General features: G+C 42.1%; 1 protein-coding gene across 8 annotated transcripts in view; it reads right to left on the bottom strand.

Moving 5' to 3' along the window:
- peak1 (pseudopodium-enriched atypical kinase 1) overlaps positions 1 to 21,873 on the bottom strand; it is a 218,879-nt gene extending 197,006 nt beyond the window's left edge. For all 8 annotated transcript variants that reach the window (XM_080216215.1, XM_080216213.1, XM_080216212.1 and 5 more), the window contains exon 1: positions 21,755 to 21,873. The gene's annotated coding sequence lies outside the window, so the exon portion shown is untranslated. The remainder of the gene's footprint in view (positions 1 to 21,754) is intronic.

Raw genomic sequence — 21,873 nt, 5'->3', positions numbered from 1 at the left:
TCTGGAGGAGGGAACCGAGTGCAGGGTGTCGAAATTTGCTGATGACACCAAGATTGGGGGAACGGCAAATTGTGCGGAGGGTGTGGAGAGTCTGCAGAAGGATCTAGATAGGCTGGGCGAATGGGCCAGGAAATGGCAAATGGAATTTAATGTTGGCAAGTGTGAGGTGGTCCACTTTGGTAGGAAGAATGGTAGGAAGGACTATTACTTACGTGGCGAAAAACTGCAGCAGGCGACGGTGCAGAGGGACCTCGGGGTCCTTGTGCATGAGTCGCAAAAACCCAGCTTGCAGGTGCAGCAGGTGGTCAGGAAGGCAAATGGGATGCTGGCCTTCATAGCGAGGGGGATTGAATATAAAAGTAGGGAGGTCTTGCTGCAGCTGTATAGGGCATTGGTGAGGCCGCAGCTGGAGTACTGTGTGCAGTTTTGGGCGCCGCACCTGCGCAAGGATATTTTGGCCCTGGAGGGAGTGCAGAGGAGGTTTACTAGGCTGATACCGGAGTTGAGGGGATTGAGCTATGAGGAGAGGCTAAATAAACTAGGCTTGTACTCGTTAGAGTTTAGAAGAATGAGGGGAGATCTCATTGAGACGTATAAGATGATGAATGGGATGGATAGGATAGAGGTGGAGAGACTCTTCCCGCTCAAAAAAGACAGTAGGACTAGGGGGCACAGCCTCAAGATAAAGGGGAGGCGGTTTAGAACGGAGTTGAGGAGGAACTTCTTCACTCAAAGGGTGGTGAATCTCTGGAATTCTCTGCCCGTTGAAGTGGTGGAGGCTGCCTCGCTAAATATTTTTAAGAAGCGGGTTGATGGGTTTTTGATAAGAGAAGGGATTGAGGGTTATGGGGAGAGGGCGGGAAAGTGGAACTGAGCCACGACAGATCAGCCATGATCTTATTGAATGGCGGGGCAGGCTCGAAGGGCTAGATGGCCTACTCCTGCTCCTATTTCTTATGTTCTTATGTTCAATCTAGTTTGGTGATGGTGTTTGAAGGGTAGATATTCATGAGGATACTCCCCTGCTTCTCTGCTGTGGGAATGTTCTATGTCTACCCAAGGAGACAGAAAGGGCTAGGTTTAACATCTCATCTGAAAGACTACACGTCCAATACGTCAGTTCTCCCTGATGGAGCAGCATTCCCCTGGTACTGCACTAGGTTGTCAGTCCAGATTTTGGCATTCATGTGAGACTGAAATCCACAATCTCCTGTGGAAGTGTACCCGAGTGACACATCTCCCCTTTACATCTCTTGCCAAGCTTTTTAATCATCTGCCCCAATATCTCCCTACGCAACCTATTGCCAGGTTTTGATTGACAACCAGTCCTGTGAAGCACCTTAGATCATATTTTGCTCTGTTAAAATGATAAGTACAACATTTGCTTGGTAGATTGAGAGCAACATAGTGAATGCAACCGATTAGTACTGATCACAAGACAGAAGACATGAACGAAATGAGATATTGAAGGCACATATTTTATGCTAAGTCTCATCTGATTCCTTATCTGTGCCATTATATCAGCAATTATCCATTTTTTGCTGGGTGTGAATCACAAGCAATCTCTAAAACTCATTTTTCCAGGATTGCCTCCGCATGCTTCTTTTAATAACCAATCTAAAAAAGAAAACGATAAATGATGTCAACTCTACTTTCTTGTTCTTTACGCTGAGCTACAGTACACAATAGGATTATAGGATCCAATTACAAGTTTTAAAACCGGCTGTACAGTACAATATCCATCCCGTAACAAAGTTCCAGCACAGGACATTTGCTCAAGAATCAAAAGCAAAGAGACTTCCATTATTTTTCTTTAAACGCTTTTTATGAGATTGCTTGTTTATTAGGCAGCAATCTAACAAATACTACAATCTAATTCTTTACGTGTTTATGCAAAATCAGGGAGTCCTCAAAACACTGATGTGTTTCCTATCCAGTTAAAAGTCAATATTGAAAATAAATAAATTATAAAGTACAAAGGCATTTTATAACGGCTAAAAATGTAATAGAATTAGATGCAAATCGTCATTTTTGGACTTTCCCATGACAAAGCAAACGTGTTCACTGAGCAACTAAAATAAACCCTCCCAATCACGCTGGCCAAGTTGGCTGAATTTAGCCAAATTGTATCTTGAACAATTGGCCTCAGTGTCTTTATTCAGAAAAGATAAAAATCAATCACAGATTCCACATCTAATCATTAATTAGTAATCATCAATGGCAAGTGCATGTATCTGATCAAAGAAAAATCACAATTGGATCCAAAACTTTTCCCTCCCCTGGAGATACCTTCTGTCATGGAAGTTGAACACTTGGGTGAGAATTAGGCAACATGCCCTTGGGGCTTTACCACAGCAGTGTATCCAGTGTTGAAAACAAAATCACAAAGATTACCTTAGGTATCCATGTCTTTTGATGATTCAAAGGAAAACGCAATGCACAACACAATAAAGAAAGGATCATTGTGAATATCAAAATGTGAGAGTCATATTTTTGATATCCATTCAGGGGGTTTGGGCATCGCTGGATGGACCAGCATTTAATGCCCTTGAACTCAGTGTATGTCAGACAGCATTTTCAAGAGTCAACCACGTTGTTGTGGGTTTGTACATGTAGGCCAGACCAGATAAGGGATATTAGTGAACCAGATAGGTTTTTACAACGTACAACAATGGTTTTAATTCCAATTTTTTTTATTGATTTCAAATTTCACCATCTGCTGTGGTGGGATTTGAACCCAGGTCCCCAGAGCATTACCCTGGGTTGCTGCATTACCAGGCCAGTGACAATACCACTATGCCATCACTTCCACTAGCTCAGTTAGCTTGTAACTAGCTCAGTTGGCTTGAAAACTCAAATGTGGTACAGAACAATACCAACAGCACCGGTTCAATCCTATGGTAGTTCTTGGCAGCCTGCCCACCCACCTTGTGGTAAATTTGATGCAGAGTCAAGCTATAGGTGGCACGATGGCACAGTAGTTAGCACTGCTGCCTCACAACGTCAGGGACCTGGGTTTGATTCCCAGCTTGAGTCATTGTGCAGTCTCCACACAGACATTCTGCCCGTGTCTGTGTGGGTTTCTTCTGGATGCTTCAGTTTCCTCCCACAGTCCAAAGATGTGTGGATTAGGTTGACTGGCCGTGCTAAATTGCCCTGGTGTTGGGAGAACTAGCTAGGAGAAATGCATAGGGTTAGAGGCCCTGGGTGGGATTGTGGTCAGTGCAGACCCAATGGGCCAAATGGCTTCCTTCTGCACTCTAGTAAAGTTTATTTATTGGTCACAAGTAAGGCTTACATTAACACTGCAATGAATTGACTGTGAAATTCCCCTAGTCGCCACATTCCAGCACCTGTCAATGTACCTAACCAACACATCTTTCAGATTGGGAGGAAACTGGAGCACCCAAAGGAAACCCACGCAGATACGGGAGAACCTGCAATCTCCATATAGACAGTGACCCAAGCCCGGAATCTAACCCGGGTCCCTGGCGCTGTGAGGCAGCAGTGCTGACCACTGTAGGATTCTATGGCAAGTTATTTAACTAATTGTCTGTCACTAATAGCGTGTGTTGTCTCCAGTCCCTCCTGGACTACAGCTAATTCCCATTACATATCAGAATATTGTGGAATTGTGCAGACAAATTGCTTGAACAACATTCCTTCAATTGATATTGGTAAACAAGCTTGTATTTCAAGTTAGTGTTAATCCTTGAACTTTAACCAGAGGCAGACTTCAAGATAGCTCAGAATTCCTCCAAATACTACATCAACTTTTGCAAGGTAGAAATGCAACGGTTTCAGATCTTTCATTGGTGTTTTTGTTCATAGTTTCAGAAAAAGGAGGCAATTTTGGTGAATCCCACTGGAAGTTATAACCTTCAGGCACACAACTAAATATAAAATTTATAACACTACCTTCCAAGATGCCCAAAGCATTGAATGTTTTTTTCATTAAGTGCAGATAACCACCTACATAAAAAAAATTAACTGTGCCAGAAAGCCTGCTTTAAAAAATGTTTAATTTAGTCATTTTTGCACATTCCTATTGAAAATTATTCCAACCTGAAATTAGAGGATATAATGAGATTCTCAGAACCCTGCAAAGGTCATACTCGTTCATTTCAAGAGGACTAGAATATAAAAGCAGGAACGTACTGCTGAGGCTGAGGCTTTATAAGGCTCTGGTCAGACCACATTTGAAATATTGAGCCCGATTTTACCATTGCATGGGCACGAAAACTTGGTAAAGTCAGGTGTGAGGCGATTAGTACGATCCGCGCCATCGTCCACGAAGATGCCCACTTTATCAAGACCCAAAAATAGCCACGATCTGAACCATGCCAATTTGCATGCATTTAAATTGAATTAATAAGCTGCCTGCCCAACTTTACCAGCACTTCCCCTTTTGCCATCACATTCACCCATCCAGATTCAGCACAAAACAGACATGCTCGGCAAAGGTCTGTTCCGGGCGCTCCAGCTTCTGAAGTGGTAAGTTCAGATCATCTAGCGACTCTCTAACTCAGATTGGTGGCGGGAGGGGGTGGCAGAGGGGTGGGGAGTGTGGGCTGTGAAGGTGGGCCAGATCATTCTCTGGTGAGGGGGGCTGTGGGTGGGAGGAGGGAGGCCGATCATTCTCTGGTTTGGGGGAAGAGGGCTGCTGGTACTCTGTGGGTGATTGGTGGGGTGGAAATGGGGCAGGGGGTCACAATCGGTCTGGGTAGTGGTGAGGTGTTATGTTGTGGGGATAGGGCGATATCTGTGGGGGCCATCACTCCCAGGCCACTTTATCCATTTTTTTCAGCCCAGAAGCAATGTGACAGGGGCACGTTTTTCAATTTTTTTTCACCGAGCATGCGCAGTTCAAAGCTCCATTCTGAACAGCCGCGTTTCGGGCGCAATAAGCACCCCACATAGCCTGAAAAAAATATTGCAAGTCTGAATCATGCTAAGTGCGTATGGGGGTGCCTGAGAGCAGTTTTCCAAGTCAGATCTGAATTGCGCCCAGATTCAGCATTTAGAATCAAAATAGCAAAAATCGGGCCCATTGTGAGAAATTTTGAGCCTTATACCGAAGGATGGATGTACTGGACCTGGAGAGGATCCAGAGAATGATCCCGGGGATAAAAAGCTTGGTGTATGAGGATCATTTGAGGACTCTGGCTCCATATTTGATGGAGTTTAAAAGGATGAGGGGGGGATATCATTGAAACTTACATAATACAGAAGGGCCTGGATAGAGTGGACTTGGGGAAGATGTTTCCATTAGTCGGACAGGCTAGGATCCGAGGGCACAGCCTCAGAGTACAGGGACAACCTATTATAACTGAGATGAGGATGAATTTCTTCAGCCAGCAGGTAGTGAATCTATGGAATTCATGCCACAGAAGGCTGTGGGGGCCAGGTCATTGAGTCTATTTAAGGCAGAAATAGAAAGGTTCTTGACTGGCAAGGGGATCAAAGGGTAGGGGGAAAAGGCGGGAGAATGGGGTTGAAAAACTTGTCAGCCATGATCGGAATGGCATAGCAGACTCAGTGGCCAAATGGCCTAATTCTGCTCCTATATCTTATGGTCTTAAACAAAATGTACCTGCAACACCTGCAAAAAGACTAAAACTGGATGGCTACACTACACAAAAAAAAACTCCAGTTCAATTTTGGGATAACCAAATCAATTAAGAAAGAATAGCCCAAGAATCAATTGTATTCATACATGAGTGGATCAAATTTTCACTTCATCTACCAGTTGTCAAGTGGCCAATTCATAAAGATATGTATTCCATAAACCATCCATTAATAAAATCCTTTTTGAATGGTTAACCAAAGTTGAATTGCCAAATGAAACATTTAAACCCATCTAGGTTTACACAAAACTTCAGACCGATTTTTATTGTACTACACAACTTGAAAAATCCACCCAGCAAGATGTGTTTAGTTTCTAAAGGATGAGACAATGGAAGAAATGGCAATAAACTGGTGAACAGCAGAATGTTCGAGGCTATTTTAGTTAAAATATTCACAAGTGCAAAATAGATTTGTCTTATTAGGAGTAAGAATCATTACCTTATTTGGTTTCATATTAATCAGATAAAGCAGATTCAAAAGACAACTGCTTGTCCAGTTGTTCCAATCACAGATTTAAAAGAAACATTTCCATTAAACCAAAAGAAATGTCATATCATTGTTCCCACTCCTAAATGTAACTATCAAGGTCTCACATCTTTTGCAGATGTTAGCTGAAGCCTTGTTGATCAGGACAGTTAGTAACACTGGCCATTTCCAAGGTGCAATGGCAGGAAATCCAGAGGATTTCCAGAGGATCAAACTCATCCTGGTTTGCTTCAAATTAACTGTTTAACACACTTGCCCCAAGAGGCAATATGCCTTTGCTTAAAAGGCTGAAAAACACTTACTGGATGTTTCTCATGAAATAAAAAAGGAAGTGGCAAAATTCTTACCCCCTTCATTGCCTCAAGGATTAATTCATTATTTCTTCTCAGGAAAAATAGCCAATTATCCTCCAGTGTCCCACAACATAATTTAAGAGTTGGATTTTAACCTACTGTTGTGAGACTTCTTTATTTGTGTCAAGAGAAGTAAAGAAACTAAGAACTGGAAGTATTTAACAAACACACAAGTTCCCCAGGGTTCTGTTCTCTTTCCACCCCAGTAGTCTCCTCCATTCATCCGAGTCTTGTGTTCATTTCATTTTGCCTTTATCAAATTGTTCCAGTGAAATTGTCTAATGAGCACAATCTTCACTCCTCAGAGTACAATGGTGGAATCACTGCATTTTTATAAGTTAACTGAAGACTATTTCAGGATCAGCACAGTAGTTAGCACTGCTGCTTCACAGCGCTAGGGACCCAGGTTCAATTCCCACCTTGGGTTACTGTCTGTATGGAGTCTGCGTGTTCTCCCTGAGTCTACATGGGTTTCCTCCAGGTGCTCCAATTTCTTTCCACAGTCTGAAAGACGTGCTGGTTGACCCAGGCAGTAGTGACTAGGGAAATTTCACAGTAACTTCATTGCAGTGTTAATGTAAGCCAACTTGTGACAGTAATAAATAAACTTTATTTTACAATTTCTTGACATCACTCAGTCAACATCCAATGACCTTGTCCCAATTCAGTAGCATTGATCTGTACATCAGTATGATTTACTGTACAATGTTTTATATTTTTAAATAATTAGACCTTAGATAAGAAGCACCAATCTCCTGATTACAACATTTTCCAGTTTTTACTAACACAGTGGTAGTCCTCTCCCACTGAGAAGGGCAGCAGATACATGCTAACATCACCATCTGCAAGATCCCCTCCAAGCCACACACCATCTTGACTTGGAAATATATTGCCGTCCCTTCTCTGTAGCTGCATCAAAATCCTGGAACACACTTCATAACACTGTGGATGGACCTGCACTACATGGACTACAGCAGTTCAGGCAGTGGTTCAAGGGCAATTAGGGATGGGCAACAAATGCTGGCGTTGTACATCCTGTGAAAGAATTTTTTTTTAACGGCTTGGGAATCGGCTCCATATTTACTCCTCTTCACCTGCAGCTTATTTTTCACTCAACATGTTTCTAGGTTTCCACTTATGACCTAACTGGCTGTAGAATCCAGTTGAGTGGGATTGCTCTCACTCATTCCATTTGATTTTGATTTGATTTATTATTGTCACATGTATTAACATACAGTGAAAATTTTATTTCTTGAGTGCTATACAGACAAAGCAATTATTCACTTGGAAGTGCAGTCACTGTTTTACTTGGGTATATTTGTAGCCATGTTGTTCATAGCTAAGGCACATGGTTAGCACTGCTGCCTCACAATGCCAGGGATGCAGGTTCAATTCCCAGCTTGGGTCACCGTCTGTGTGGAGTTTGCACATTCTCCACATGTCTGCATAGGTTTCCTCCAGGTGCTCTGATTTCCTCCCACGATCCAAAGATATGCAGGTTAGGTATATTGGCCAGGCTGAATTCTCCCTCAATGTACACGAACAAGCGCCAGAGTGTGGTGACTAGGGGATTTTCACAGTAACTTCATTGCAGTGTGAATGTAAGCCTACCTGTGACTAATAAAATAAACTTTAAGTCACCTAAATGGTTGAGAGATGACTGACCAGTTAACAGACAGAAGACGGTGCCCATGCACAGCAGGTCTTTCAGCATCTGAGTTTTTCAGGTCTGCTGTATATTTCCCATACTTACTGCTCATGGTTCGGACTTCCAATTGGCACAGTTTTGTTCTTATTTGTACTCTTTTTGATTGTGTTGGAGTGTAGGAGGGTGTGGGAAGATCAGTCAGAACATCACAAGCACTCCCTATTCTTATTAGCTCCCAATTAGCTAAGGAATAACGTGACTGATAATGTAACATTGCTACATGACCACAAGAAACTGCCAGTCATAAGAACATAAGAAATAGGAGCAGGAGTAGGCCATCTAGCCCTTCGAGCCTGCCCCGCCATTCAATAAGATCATGGCTGATCTGTCGTGGCTCAGTTCCACATTCCCGCCCTCTCCCCATAACCCTTAATCCCCTCGCTTATCAAAAACCCATCAACCCGCGTCTTAAAAATATTTAGCGAGGCAGCCTCCACCTCTTCAACGGGGAGAGAATTCCAGAGATTCACCACCCTTTGAGTGAAGAAGTTCCTCCTCAACTCTGTTCTAAACCACCCCCCCCTTTATCTTGAGGCTGTCCCCCCTAGTCCTACTGTCCTTTCTGAGCGGGAAGAGTCTCTCCACCTCTATCCTATCCATCCCATTCAACATCTTATATGTCTCAATGAGATCTCCCCTCATTCTTCTAAACTCTAACGAGTACAAGCCTAGTTTATTCAGCCTCTCCTCATAGCTCAACCCCCTCAACTCCGGTATCAGCCTAGTAAACCTCCTCTGCACTCCCTCCAAGGCCAAAATATCCTTGCGTAAGTGCAGCGACCAAAACTGCACACAGTACTCCAGCTGCGGCCTCACCACTGCCCTATACAGCTGCAGCAAGACCTCCCTACTTTTATATTCAATCCCCCTCGCTATGAAGGCCAGCATCCCATTAGCCTTCCTGACCACCTGCTGCACCTGCAGGCTGGGTTTTTGCGACTCATGCACAAGGACCCCGAGGTCCCTCTGCACCGTCGCCTGCTGCAGTTTTTCACCACGTAAGTAATAGTCCTTCCTACCATTATTCCTACCAAAGTGGACCACCTGGCACTTGCCAACATTGAATTCCATTTGCCAGTTCCTGGCCCATTCGCCCAGCCTATCTAGATCCTTCTGCAGACTCTCCACACCCTCCGCGCAATTTGCCATTCCACCAATCTTGGTGTCATCAGCAAATTTCGACACCATACACTCGGTTCCCTCCTCCAGATCATCTATATAAATGGTAAATAGCTGAGGCCCCAGCACCGACCCCTGGGGCACTCCACTAGTCACCAACCGCCAATCCGAATTGCACCCATTAACCCCCACTCTCTGCCTCCTATTTGACAACCAATCCCCTATCCAAGCTAACACCCTACCCTCAACTCCATGCCCCCTTACCTTCTGCAATAACCTCTTGTGAGGTACCTTGTCAAACGCCTTCTGAAAATCAAGACCGACCACATCCACCGGCTCTCCTCTATCCACCGCCCTAGACACCTCCTCATAGAACTCCAATAAATTTGTCAGACACGACTTAACGAAACCGTGCTGCGTCTGCTCTATCAAGCAATTCCCCTCAAGATGCCTCGCTATTTCCTCCTTGATGACGGATTCTAACATTTTACCTACAACAGCCGTTAAACTAACCAGCCTATAATTCCCTGCCTTTTGCCTGCCACCCTTCTTAAACAACGGCTTAACATTAGCCGTTTTCCAATCTTCCGGCACTTCCCTGGAATCCAGCGACGTCTGGAAAATAACCACCAAGGCATCCACTATCACCTCTGCCATTTCTTTCAGAACCCTCGGATGCATTCCATCCGGTCCTGGGGACTTGTCCACAATCAGTCCCTCCAGTCTGTCGAGCACCGCCTCGCTAGTAACAATAATGTCATTGAGACCCTCCAGTCCTACCACCTTTCCATCGCTAACACCCAGCAAATTATTCACGTCCTCCTCCGTGAAGACCGAAACAAAAAAGTTATTCAAGACCTCAGCCATTTCCCCATCCCCTACCACTAAGTCCCCCCTCTCATCCTCTGAGGGTCCAACGTTCACCCTAGCCAGCCTCTTCCTTTTTATATATTTATAAAAACTCTTGCTATCTTTTTTATATTAAGCGCTAGCCCAGCTTCATAGTTTCTCCTACCCTTCTTTATCAACTTCTTTGTCAATCTTTGTCAGTCTAGATTAGGTGTTCAAGTGTTGCAATGAAGCTCAAACTCAAACCTTTTGACCCATAAAGTGCTGTACCCGCTCCCTCTTGTGTGCTTCAGCGAGGTGTTATCCTAGCATCCGTAGGAAGAGTAAAGGGTCACTTGGCAACCTTGTATATTGGCACATGAGAATTGAATTCCAATATCATTTTAAAATTAGATCTGGGACACTTGGGAATCAAGGAAATCAGGAACTCACTCCTGCAAAAGGTTGCGGATGCTGACTGAATTTTTTTAAGCCCAAAACTGGCAGGTTTTTATTTATTAAGATCATCAAGGAATAACACTGGTCGATGAAGCTCAGGTACAAATCAACCAAGATCTAATTGAATGGTGGAACATGCTCAATGGGGCTATCTAGTTGACCACTGTTACTATGTTGCTAGAACTTCACTCTGTTGCGTTTCTTCACTCTGCAGCATTCGGGAGGCTGGTCCTCTCATAAGACATTCTTGTAATTTGTTATTCACTAAAAAACGTTAGTGAATAACAGTACTCAAACAGATCACACTACTTCATAACCTCTCACATAATACAACTCTATCAGGGTGCAATTGCTGTCTATGGAATCATACCCCAACCAGATGCGCTGCCTTCCAGAAAAACAGGGAAAAAAAAGAGATAAAATGGACAAAGACGGAAAAAAAAACTCAAAATTCAGATGTTTTGAAAAGCTAATTTCATCATAGAATGGAATCCCTACAGTACAGGAGGCCATTCAACCCATTGAGGTCTGTACCAACCATATCCCACCCAGGCCCTATTCATGTAGCCCCACAGATTTGCCCTGCTAATCCCCCAACACTAGAGTCAACTTAGCATGGCCAATCAATCTAACCCACATATTTTTAGACTGAGAGAAAACTGGAGCACCCAGAGGAAACCCATGCTGACATGGCGAGAACATGCAAACTCTACACAGACAGTGACCCAAGGCTGGAATTGAACCCAGGTCCCTGGTGCTGTGAGGCAGCAGTGCTAACCACTGTGCCACCATGCCATCATATTTCAAGAGATCATTAAATGTGAATAAAGAATCTTCATTATGGCTGCTGCAGGGGAAATGCATTTTTGTTCTATGCATCTTATATTGCAAATAAACTGAGGAGTGGGAGAGAATAAAAAAAATTTAGAAAGCATACTTAACATTACAAAATGTCCCAACAAAGAAGGAAGAGCCAGATGGGAGTTGGAACGCAGAAGCTGCAACTGAAAGTTTGTGCTATTTCCTATTGATGGCTGAGTTTTAAATGAACTGTATTGTAAAATTATAAATAAACGGATAAACAGCGAGCAATAGAAAACTCCCCCACCTTTCAGTTTGAATCCACTGTGGTTTCCTATCAGTTAGGCATACAGACAATTTTGCTGACTACTCAAATGCTATTCCCCAAATGCAATTCACTTCTTTGCACAGGATCAGGAAACACATCCTTTATAACATTCCTTCAACGTCTGTAAACTGAAGCCAAATGAATTCGAGGTAGGAAGCTAGTAGTGAAGGATTTCCTGCTGCTTTTTTTTCCAATTTGGGACTATTAATCTTTCAAAGCATCGCACTGATCAACTGAGTTTTTCAATTCAATTTTCAGATGTTTGCACAAACACTGTTACATATTAAAATTATAAGTGCCAAAAATGCAGCGCAAAACAAGAACAGGACATTGACTGTTGCTGCTGCCAATAGTGTGCTAAAAAGTAGAAACATAAAATAAAAATAAATCCATTTCAAAGTTATGGCATGAATTGCCCATTTTCAGATTGAGTAAATATCACTATCAATACGGAGTCACAGTAATAGAAAGCTTTCATTTATGCATTAACTTTCACATCAGCACCACTTGACGGCCAGTGATTTGCTTTTGAACTGTAGTTACTGCTGTTAGAGGCACACAAAGCTCCCAAGCTGGGTACAGTTCGATACCTTGATATCGGTTAAGTTTATTTATTAGTGTCACAGGTAGGCTTACATTAACACTGCAATGAAGCTACTGTGAAAAATCTCTTAGTTGCCACACTCCAGCACCTGTCTGGGAACACTGAGGGAGAATTTAGCATAGCCAATGCACCTAACCAGCAAGTCTTTCAGACTGTGGGAGGAAAGCAGAGCAGCCACAGACACAGGGAGAATGTGCAGACTCTGCACAGAATCGAACCCAGGTCAAACCCGGGCATTGTGATGCAGAAATACAGGATGAATATTAGCTGGAACATTCCCTGGCCTTCTTCAATTAATGCCAGTCTTTCATATTTACCTGTAGAAGTGGACTGGGCGTATGTTTAACTTCACATTCAAAAGACAATACTGCACTCTCACATTACTCCACTGAAATGTCAGCCTAATTTATGGACCATATATTATACAACACGTGCAGATAAGAATTGATGACGAGCTTGTTTTCCACACTTACATCATCCTGAATGCACAACAATCCATCAGATATATGGATCAATTATGCTTAGTAGTGCCATCAGTACATATGTTTATTCCACAAGGTGAAACTACCTTTTACTTTACTTTCAAATTCTCCCACTGAATGGAAAATTACGAGGCTGCCTTTGAGGTATGCTTGTAGTTAGTTGTAGGCTATAATTATCTGCAGAAACATTCCAGCAAGCCCAACAATCTGAAGATACCAAAGCAAATGAAACACAATTAATATTTGTGACGGTGATGTTTCTGTACTCAGATATGTGCTAATTGAATAGGAAATGCTTTTGAGTTAAGCTGAAGAGAAGATTAATTGCTCCAGCAGTTAACAGCACAAAAAGCAGATATGCCAGCTTATCTCTAAAACTGCTTTTTCAAGTAATTGTCACAAAAATAAGGAAGGACTTTTAGTCTGTTCAGTATCAGGAATGAAATCAAGTCATAAGTATTCAAAATTTGTTATTTAAATAACAGAATAATCAGCATTCCCAGTTGGCTGCATGCCTGATGAGTACTCTAAATTTATCTATTAGTCTGCATTCTGCACTATTCTAAAACACAAATGAGTCAAGTACTGCACAACAGTGTCCTCTGTCTTGCACATACTTTAAGATTAATTAATAATTCAGATAATTTTGGTACAAAAAACATATTGTAGCATCTGCAAAAAATTTCAGTACCTTAACCTTCTCCAGCCTAGAATCCACTGAATGCATTCCTCCAACTCCAGTGTTCCCACTTCTTTCACCACATCGCTGGCTGCTAGGCCATCTGGGCCTTAATCTCTGGAATTCCCCCTGCAAATGCCTTTGCCTCGCCACCTCTCTTCTAAGAAGTTATATAAAATTTACCTCTAACCGAGGGTTTGGACACCTGTCCTAATGTTTTTTTGGTGGAATGTCAATTTCTTTCTGCCAATTTATAATCCTGAGACGAGCCTTGGGACATTTATAACTTTAAAAGCACCTATACCTGCAAATTGTAGTTGAAAAATATTTAGATCAGTCACAGGTGTAGCAGCCCAATACAATGATACGAATCCAACCAGACATAAATGAAATTAACACGTATACTTAACACAGGAGACAGCCATTCAGCCAATCATGTCTCCACCCACTCTTCAAATAAGCATTTTGACTAATGCGTTTTCCACATAACCCTGCATTGTTTGTTTTCATATAATCATCTAATTCCGTCTTGAATACATCAACTGAACCTGATTCTGCCACAATCTCAGGCAATGCATTCCAGACACTAACCACTCACTCATGTTGACTTTTTAAACCAATTTCCTTACATCAGTGCCCACTGGCTCTCGATCCTTCCGCCAAACAGAGCAGTTTCCTCCGGTCTACACTGTTTAGTCCCCTCATGAATGTTAATGGAATCAGAATCCCTCCAGTGCAGAATAGGCCATTTGATCCGTTGGGTGGGATTTTCCGGCTTTGGGGCATGCGCAGCCAGAAATTCCCTTCCAAGGTCAGCGAACCCTTGCATGGTCCATGTCCCGCCCGCTACGATTCCCACAGCGGGCAGGATGGAAAAATTCCACCCATCGAGTCTGGACTGACCCTCCTCTCTTCTCAACCTCCTTTCCTGCAAAGGAGAACAGTCCCAACTTCTCCCATCTATCTTCATAATTGAAGATTGTCATTTCTGGAATAGTTCTAGCAAATATCTTCTGCACTCTCTGCAATACCTTCACAACCTTCCTAAAATGCAGTGCCCTGAAATGGTCACAGTACTCCAGCCGAGATCTATTTTGTGTCTTATAGTAACTCAACATAGCCTTCTTGCTGTTGCACTCCATGCTCCTATTAATAAGCCGAGCATACTGTATGCTTTATTAAGTGGTCTCTCAACCTGTTCTGCCATCTTAAATGAGTCAATCACATATACACCAAGGTCCTTCTACCACTGCATCCCACTTAACAGTAGTACCTTTTATTTTAAACACTCTCTCTTTATAGATTACTATCAGATCTCCTATAACATTGTACTTTCTGATTTACGGCATGCAATGTTTTCTAATGACAAGAGTTCTACCCACCAAATGTTGTATTATCAGAGGCATACTATAGGCCCAATTTTACCATTTTGATTTTAAGTGCCGAGTCTGGGTGTAGTACAGATCCAACTTAGAAATCTCCTTTCAGGCACTCCCATCTCCAGTCCCATTTGGTGTGGGCGGGGCTTAGCACTGCCGGAACGATCGGAGCTCTGAACTGCACATGCACAGTTAGAAAAAAATTTGAAATTTGGAGTCCGCTGCTAATCTGCGGGCGATTGGTGGGGGGCAGGGGTTGCAATCAATCTGGATAGTGGAGGTGGTATAAGGGGGGCAGTGATGTGTGTGGGTAGTGAGGGGGTAGATAAGGGACACACACACACACTACTGCCTCCCTTATCCACCACCCCACTACCCAGACCAATCGCCACCCCTGTCCCCCTCCCCAATTGATTGCCTGCAGAATGGCAGCGGGTCAGCTGCCCCCCCCTCCTCCACCAGAGATCCATCTGCCCACCCCACCAGAGATCCATCTGCCACCCCCCCCACCAGAGATCCATCTAACCCACCTCTCTCCTCCTCCTCCCCAACAGAGATCCATCTGCCCCCGCCACCAGAGATCCATCTGACCTGCATCCCTCCTCCTCCTACCCCCCCAACAGAGATCCATCTGCCCCCGCCATCAGAGATCCATCTGCCCCCACCACCAGAGATCCATCTGACCTCACTCCCCGCCTTCCCCCCAAACCAGAGAATAATCTGACCTGCCTCCTCCCCTACCACTGATCTGAGTCAGACAGCCATTGGAAACAATGACTGCCCTCTTTAGAGGCTGGAGCAACCGACTCAAACTTTTCTTTAGCAGGTCCGTAACAGTGCGGTCCCAGATCAGCGAGCACAGCAGTAAAGAGGGAAATGCTGATAGGGCTGGACGCACAGTCCATTAATTCAATTTAAATGTATTTAAATCGTTGTTGTACCTGATTTGGGTGTGGAACGGATCCGCACCATTAGCGGGTCTCGGTAAAGTCGTGATCTGCTCGGACTCAGGTGCAGATCGTGATAAAGGCCTCACACCCAATTTTACCACAATTCTGCGCCCGAAAACAGGCGCAAATCATTGGTTAAATCGGACTCTATGTCTCTGAAAATACTTTATTAGAAGAAAAAGGAATGTCTGGGAAAAAGCTATCCACTGCGAAACTGGATGTATTTAAATGACATGTTCTTTTAAGTCTAACTTACCAGTGAAGAAATTTAAGCCATTTGCTCAGTAACTATGGGAAATAAATCTAAATAAATAGAGACTCTTTGATGCTAGAGTCTGTCAATTAGTTTGTTTTTAAAAAATGTATATTTTGGAAGATGCTACTTGCTCATTGATAGATGTCTGAGGCTTGATGTTGCCTTTTTTGCTATTTTGTGAATTTGAGTCACAGACACAAGAGCTACATTTGTGGTGACAAACTAAGACAGTCCAAAGCTTTGAGGAGCATTATTCATTCATGGAGCACCTATTGACTTTTCCTCATTCACAAACCAATATCTCAATCCGCTTCCCAATAGGCATGCAAAAGATTTTAAACCTGGGCCTTCTTCATCTTCAGGTTATATATGATGATATAACTGAGCACTTTTAACCTATGAATTCCTTGTTCTTGATGCTGTTTGAGTTAATTACATTGCCATCCTGACTTGAAAATACATTACTGTTCCACCAGTGTCATTGGGTCAAAATTGGAGAACTCCCTAACAGCACCATGGGTGCTTAGCGGCACAGTGGTTAGCACTGCTGCCTCATAGCGCCAGGGACCCAGGTTTGATTCCCAGCTTGGGTTACTGTCTATGGAGTTTGCACGTTCCCCGTGTCTACGAGAGTTTAAAGTTTATTTATTAGTCACAAGTAAAGTCACATTGCAATGAAGTTACTGTGAAATTCCCCTAGTCACCACATTCTGGTACCTGTTCAAGTCAATGCACCAAACCAGCATGTCTTTCAGACTGTGGGAGGAAACTGCAGCACCCACAGGAAATCCACGCAGACACGGGGAGAACATGCAGACTCCACACTGACAGTGACCCATGCCAGGAATCAAACCTGAGTCCCTGGTTCTGTGAGGCAGCAGTGGTAACTACTGTGCCAAAATGCCACCCCAGCAAAGGGAAAACACAAATCTCACTGATCGGTACTCTTCCTCCTGATTAGTGAGGGAGAGAAACGCAGTCTGTTCATCATTGTCACCCGAATTCTAAAATATTTTACCGCAAAAAACCAAATTCACCAAATTACAATTTATACCACAACACAGGACTTACTACCACTTTAGCTTGTTCCTTTACTGACAATGTTTTCTCCAGGTGATCTGGTTTCCTCCCACAATCTAAACATCATGCTGGTTAGGGTGCACTGGCTGTGCTAAATTCTCCCTCGGTGCATCCGAACAGGCGCCAGAGCATGGTGACTGGGGGAATTTCACAGTAACTTCATTGTGTGTTAATGTAAGCCTACTTGTGACACTAATAATAAATAATTATAACCTACACCACACAACCACAGTGGTTCATGGCAGCAGCTCGCTGTTTCTCAAGGGCAAATAGGGGTCAAAAACCAAATACAGGCCTTGCCAGTTATGCTCACATCCTTTAAAGTAATAAAAACAAAATATTAAGTCTTCAATAAGAAGCAAAGAGCATCATGCAGAGATAATTTGACATTATAATGATCCAAATAAACTACTTTTCAGAAGCGAGATTACACAAAAGAAATTCCCAGTCCACAATATGAATTTACAAAATATTCTTATTGTAAATTACTGTAGTTAGTGCCAAAAGCCCTCAAGGCATACTGTATTTAATGTAAACCAACTATTGACAACATTTACAAGCAGACAATCATGCCAAGTAAATTTAAATTGATAGCACAGCACACTATCTATTTTACCTGTTTTAATGTCTATCAAAAATGTTAATTTGTTCAAATATTGTAAGTATTTTATATGTTATTAAATTTTGAAGCTTCTTGAATAGCTCCCCCAGTGGTTGAATAGGTAATCGTATCACAGTGTGGGAACATCAAATTGTCTCAACATTCTTGAGCCAGCAAAGAGAAAATGCAAATCTCACTGGTCGGCACTCTTCCTCCTGATTAATGAGAGAGAGAAATGCAGGAATGTGTACCAGTCTGTTCATCATTGTCACCCGAATTCTAGAATATTTTACCGTAAAAAATCAAATCCACCAAATTACAATTTATACTAGAATGCAGAGCTTGCTACCATTGTAGTTTGTTCCTTTACTGACAAGTTTGTGTGATATATAGCAATGGGCAATAAGCCTAGTTCATGTGTTTTCACAAGCTCAGTTAACAAGATTTAACTGAATGGAAGTGTAATATACACAAACTGCGTAAGCATCTAGTCTGAAGTTAAGGAAATAAATTGATAAACAGAACTACAATACAAGAAATCTAGGTGAATTTTGTAACAGTTTCTATGGGACGAACCTGATTGAATTTTTGATGTTATTTATACTGACACCCAAAAGGCATTTGACAAAGCCCCCTCTGTTAGCTAAAAGTGAAGCTCATGAAATCAAGGGGAAATTATTGACCCTGGTGAAGAAAATAACTGAAATGGCAGGAGACAAATATGGATAATGCTCAGGTACTCTCACTGGCAGGATGTGAGTCATGGTAGCCTACCAGGGTCTGTGGTGCCATCTCAACTATTTACTGCATTAATTAACAATTTAGATGAAGTGATAGAATGACTATCGTAGACGGAAGCATGGATGGAGATTTTAATAGATTCAGTGAATAAGCAAAACTGTGGCAAAAATGAGATCACCCATTTTGGACCCAAAAGGATACTTTCTAAAATGGTGAAAAGCTAGAAAAATCCAAAGCGTCTTGAAGGTCCAGCTACAAAGGTCACTAAAATATCATGAACAACTACAGAAAATAATTTAAAAGGCTAAGAGAATGGAGATCTTTATAGTACTGGACTAGAATGCAAGGAAATAGAAGTCATGATTCAGTTATTCAAAGCACTGATTAGACCACACCTGGACGACTGTGTACAGTTCTGTGCAACACACCTTGGAAGGATATACTGCCCTTAAAGGGAGATTTAATCAAATAATACCTAGACTCAGAGTTAAATTATGGAGAGGTTACACAGATTGCCTAGCATTTAGAATGTTAAGGGGTGAAAAGCCATCAGAAATTAGTTCTGCTGTTTGATTAACGCAGGACCAGGGGCATTGTCTAAAACTGGAGCCAGAATTCTCAGGAGTGAAATGAGGAAACATTCCTTCACGGAAAGGGTGGTAAAGGTTTGGAACTCTCTTCCGCAAAGGACAATGGATGCCAGATCATTGTTAACTTTAAATCTCATGGTGATAGACATTTGTTAACTAAAAATATTAATGGATATAGGGGAAAGGTGGGGATATACAGTTAAGTTACAGGTCAATCATGATCTCACCAAATGATGGAAGGGTTCAAAGAAGTTAAATGCCTTATTCCACATTCCCAAGAATATTATTTCAAATGCCACAGATAGACTTTGGCTCTAAGGTAGGGATCTATCTATTCAGAGAATAGAGGCTACAGTTTTAAAGCTTATTTATTAGTGTAATGGGTAGGCTTATATCAACACTGCAATGAAATTACTGTGACCTAGTTGCCACAATCCAGCGCCGATTCAGGTACACAGACAGAATTTAGCCAATGTACCTAACCAACACATTTTTCGGTCTGTGGGAGCAAACCAAAGCATCCAGAGGAAACCCATGCAGACACAGGGAGAACGTGCAGATACTGCACATACAATGACCCGAGCCGGAAATCGAACCAGGGTCTCTGGCGCTATGAAGCTGCAGTGCTAACCACTGTGCCACCGTGAATTTCTCATGAAAAATAAATCTGTCCTACTTCCTAAGTAATTAAATGAGAATTCAACATTTAATTTCACACTAAAACAGGCCACCAATTACTTAATATATTGAATAAGCACAGTACTTCAGGCTGACGTCCTTCAATAGGAGGACATACTCTCTTCACCCCATCAATCTATTTGCTTGACAGCTGTTCGTGGCCTGAAAACTGATCAACTAGGTACCCGTTTTTTCGAGCAAGACACGAATCGTCAAATCTCTGCAATCATTTTAACGGGTCCAATGAAGGAAACATTAAAAGTGATTTTTCACTCATTAGAAATAGGTAAATTTACAATGAATACATTTAAACCTAATCCAATGTTAATCTCGAGAAACTTTACATCTGAAGGGACCTTTCCAAGGAGGTGGAAAAAATGCAGTGAGAAACACATTGTTGAACAATTACAGGTCACGGTCTTATAAAACGCATAACGAACAGCAATAAATTGATTTCATATCCCACTTGTGGAACTGAACATAATTACTAAATCTGCCCACTCATAAGACATTTCTAATCCCACAGCTCACCACCTATCCTCTTCATGTCTGCACATAACGGATCGACATTGTTTTCACAACTGTAATTACCACGAATGTAAATCACTATTGTAAATATATGTCAAATTGCTTTGATTTGAATTACTGTTATTGAATAAACTGTCGATATCTTTCCCACTTGCAATTATTCCGACATCGTCCAGATGTATTTTTTCAGAGGTTTAACCGCTTTAAACATTTTTTTTTAATACATGCACTAGAATTCCGTTGCAAATATCAATCGCTGCAAACTCTAAATGACATTTCCGTCACTTGTTAAAACATTTTTTTGGTTGTGGGGTCAATAATGCAGCACCTCCAACAGCCCAATCTGTCGTGTGATATTGAATTCAAATCGTGCATCACGACAGAAGAATGGTAAATAACACGAAACTTTGGGATGATATAGAAATGTGGCTTTCTCCATCCGAAGTTTCTCAATAAAAAAATGCACCGAATTTCTGATATTCAACACAACTGATACAGTTCAAAAGTCAAGCTGTCATGTATTTAAATATAAATTACACAGCTCCTGTCCATGAAATAAAAATAACATATTTGCCACAGTCTATAGAAAGAAAACATCTTTACCATAATCCTATATAGAAAGATAACGTCGTTACCACAGTCCGATAGAAAGATAACATCTTTGCCACAGTTCTAGAAATAACATCTTTGCCAGTCATATAGAAAGGAAACATCTTTGTCGCAATCCTATAGAAAGATAATATCTTTCCAACAGTCCTATAGAAAGATAACATTTTTGCCACAGTCATATAGAAAGGAAACATCTTTTCCACAGTCCTATAGAACATGGTCAAAAGGGACAAGAACTCCGTCCCAACCACGATGTTCACAAATTAACTTTCCCCTTATCAAACCAATTTCATCTGAAAACAAAAAGAAATAGGTGTATTTCAAAAGTCTCTCTTTAAAACGGCAAAGCCTAAAGGCTTGGGTAGCGTTCACTGTTCAAAAGCCGGAGCAAGCAATTCATTCTGGACCGATTGTATATATTTAATCCAATCTCCTCTGCTTATATATCAGGGGATTGTTCTGTACGGGTTGGTATTTAATGAACCATCACAAATAATAAATGGCATTCTCCCCACCCCACCCCCCAAAACATACAACATTATAGAGTTAAAAAAGTTTGCCAAGAAGGAGGGTCTTTAAAACTTTTTACGTCGAAATCAAAGGGGGTAAAACTTGTCCCTAAAATGTCCAAATGTAATTTAAAACACCCAGAAAAGTGCTGCAGGGAGTGAGTGGGGTGCCACATTGCCGGCAGGAGATTGAGGGGCCGGCTCCCTGGAGCAGCTTCTCCCGCCGACAGGAATCCTCTCCACACTCACTCCATTCGGCTGAAGAACTTCCAACAAAAAAAATCTTTCTTCACAAAACTATTCCCCCCCCCAAAGAAGCAGATTCTCGTTAAAGCAGAGGACGGATTACCAGCCTTACCTGAGAGACAGGATTGATGGTTAGTTTTGGATTGATGGTGGCTGGGGGGGTGTATAGTTTGATCTCTATAGACTCTCTGCCACAGCAGCCCTCTCTCTCTGTTGGGTTTGAAGAGCTTG

Source organism: Carcharhinus amblyrhynchos, chromosome 32, assembly GCF_965287045.1.
Source record: "Carcharhinus amblyrhynchos chromosome 32, sCarAmb.v2.hapA, whole genome shotgun sequence".
Classification (NCBI taxonomy): domain Eukaryota; kingdom Metazoa; phylum Chordata; class Chondrichthyes; order Carcharhiniformes; family Carcharhinidae; genus Carcharhinus; species Carcharhinus amblyrhynchos.
Note: the sequence above shows the minus strand (reverse complement) of the source record. Positions and strands in the feature narration are given on the sequence as shown.